General features: G+C 46.4%; 1 pseudogene; it reads left to right on the top strand.

Moving 5' to 3' along the window:
* Nucleotides 1-323: 323 nt before the first annotated feature.
* LOC148521684 (kelch domain-containing protein 7B-like) lies at nucleotides 324-2,162 on the top strand (annotated as a pseudogene).
* Nucleotides 2,163-2,846: the final 684 nt, after the last annotated feature.

The raw sequence follows: 2,846 nt of genomic DNA, 5'->3' as shown, positions 1-2,846 counted from the left end.
GGTAAAATTAAATGAAACAATTACTGAAATACATTATGCTACAAAAAATGGGGTAAAGCTGTTTAGAAAATATATTTTAATGAGTCAGCAGGTCCCAGGTATACAGGGTGGGTGCACTGCCCATGCTGGCAGGGACTAGGCAGTCCCTATGACATCACTAGTTAGTCCTTATGACATCACTCACACCTAGCTGGTAAAAGCAAGTGTCTTTTTAATACAAGCTGTTTTTCTTTCCACTCACCTGGAGGAAAGACTCACATTGCATCTTCCATTGTCTGCGACCTGTACTCACCTGTCATCATGTGATACAGATACCTACGGCAATGAGTGGCAGCGGCTGGGTCTCAGGCCCAGGCATCCGAGCTTTTGGTCATGCCCTGGGGGCATTCGCTGTGGCTGCAGGCGTAAGTGCAGCCATCCATTGGTATCTTTCTCGTGACAGCCAGAAGGAAGCAGTGGAGGATAATGAAGCTGTCTTACAGAGAAACCAGGACTTAATCCAGGATGGACAGTCCCCACGGGATAGTCCAAAAGAACCTGATGAAGTGCCAGGAAAGAACGTCGAGGAACCACAGGTCAGTGATGATGTTGGCATAAAGTTGTCAATTCTGCCATATGTCTGTCAGCTGCCAGGACTCTCAGATAGTTCTGTAGAAACATCTTGTAGTGCTGAATCTAATGTTGATGTCTAGGAAGACAGCGAAGAACTGACAGTCGACACCTTATTTCCACATACTGGACCTGCAGCAGAGACTGTTCCGGATACGACATGTACAAGTTCCAGCATGACATGTTTTGAACAAGATCTGCAAAGTGATTTAACATGTTGTGACTCCATTATAAGTCATAGACAGGATGAAGATACATCATTATCATCCAATACTATAAAACCACCATGTGCGGTAATGGCCGATGACATCTCCACCTCAAAGAGAAACAGCGTCTCCTCTATGGCTGAGAATCCAGAGCACCAGCCAGGGCCATCGTGCCGGGAACCCACTCTGGAGGACGCCCAACTGTTCTCATCACCTCTGCATTCTCTGGTGAACGGGGCAGCTGAGAGAGTCGCAGGAGGAACTTCCATCTCAATTCCTAATTGTCTTCAGTACAGAGACTCAGCAGAGAGGTTTCAGCCGATACTGGGGAGCTGCCTGCCGCTGTTACAGATGGCAAGGAAGAACTGTGTGCCGGACTACTTCACACACTGTACAACCTAATGAGTGACAACTACCTCAGTGTGCTGAAGGACTCTGACATTTATGCGCATTTGACTGGCTGGGAGAAAAAGCGGATTCTCCAGCTGAGAATGACAGGAATATTGTCCCTGTGCAAAGTTGAGGCCATGTGCCTGGAATACAAACTTCGGGAGTTCGGGGGAGGCAGAGCACCCTCAGTGCGGAGCACAACTTGTCTCACTTAACATGCAAACAAACCGCTGGAAAATGGTGACAACTATCCCTGAGGCGGCCTGTCTTGTAGGATGCAGCATATGCTCTATGCTTAACTACCTATTCATTGCAGGAGGCCTCCGAAAGACCAAAGAGGGCTCGGTTTCCACCAGCACATTAATGTACTATAACCCACTGACTGGCAACTGGAACAGACTGGCACCAATGATAACAGCAAAGTGCCACCTGAAGCTCATCCCGCTTGACGGCTGCCTGTATGCCATTGGAGGAAAGGGCCAGCACACTGCGGAAAGATACAATCCAAGATCAGACACCTGGACCCTCGTGGCTCCCCTTCCTAAAGACTCGTTCCCAGTGGCGCATTAAGCTGCCGTCTGTGGAGGGAAGATTTACATCACAGGGGGAAATTCGTATTACCGCCTCTTCTACTACAAACCCAGCAGTGACAGGTGGAAAGAACATCCTTATGAAGCCTCCTGGGGACACTCCTGCGACATGGTGTCAATCGGGCGCAACTTTTACAGATTTAATTTAGGCAAGGACTGCGTCAGTATTATCCGGTACAATACCGCCGCCGAGAAGTGGTCGCAGTACAGAACATCTTTCCCATGCAGTGAGGTTCCATTCAGATGCGCTGCACTGGATGACACCATATATTGTATAAACAGCCAGACCACTGCGCTCTTCTCAGAGAACAATGGAAAAGCTGCATTGACATCAGCATATTTCAGCACAGTCCCCGTCCAGAATTAGGACTACCCTTGCCTCGCTGCTTTACACCTGCGTGGGCCAACTACATAAACATCTAAATAAATCATTTAAAGACTTATTACACCTAATTGTCTTCAATAAAATAAATGCAAAAACTTTGTGCTATGTGTTAACATCAAATTTGTTTGAGGTTATTTCTTTTAGTTTATTCATTATTCTGGGTTTATTGTTGGATACAATGTTGGGTTTGGGAAAATAATAATAAAAAGTAATAATACTGTGTCTCCTGTGTTTTCAGGTGGGTCATTACCTGAATAGGCTTTGATATAATTTGAAGGAGCCGAGATGGTCTCCTTGCCCAGAAAGTAAAACAAATGCAAAATATATGGGCTAAGGGCCTGATTCAGAGCCGCTCGCTATTTGCGGTTGTTCGTCCAGAAAATAGGGGTGGCTATTCAAATGAACCGTTCGCTCTTTGCGGTCTGTTCACGCCTCTAGGTCTGAACGAGCGAACCAAACTTGCGGTCGTTTTTTGGAAAAATACGCCCCCTGGCTGCTCGCATCTTACGTCATGTCCGCTATTTATTAGATTAATCGAGTACATCGAACAGCGTATGAACTGCTCGCTATTCTTGTGGTTGGTTTTTGCTACCACTATATTGCGAGCAGTTCTGACTATAAAACAACCAGGTGACGTGGTCAATGACGCTGCTGTATTAATTATGC

This window comes from Taudactylus pleione, unplaced genomic scaffold (genome assembly GCF_031769625.1).
Source record: "Taudactylus pleione unplaced genomic scaffold, aTauple2 ptg000156l, whole genome shotgun sequence".
NCBI classification, from domain to species: Eukaryota; Metazoa; Chordata; class Amphibia; order Anura; family Myobatrachidae; genus Taudactylus; species Taudactylus pleione.
Note: the sequence above shows the minus strand (reverse complement) of the source record. Positions and strands in the feature narration are given on the sequence as shown.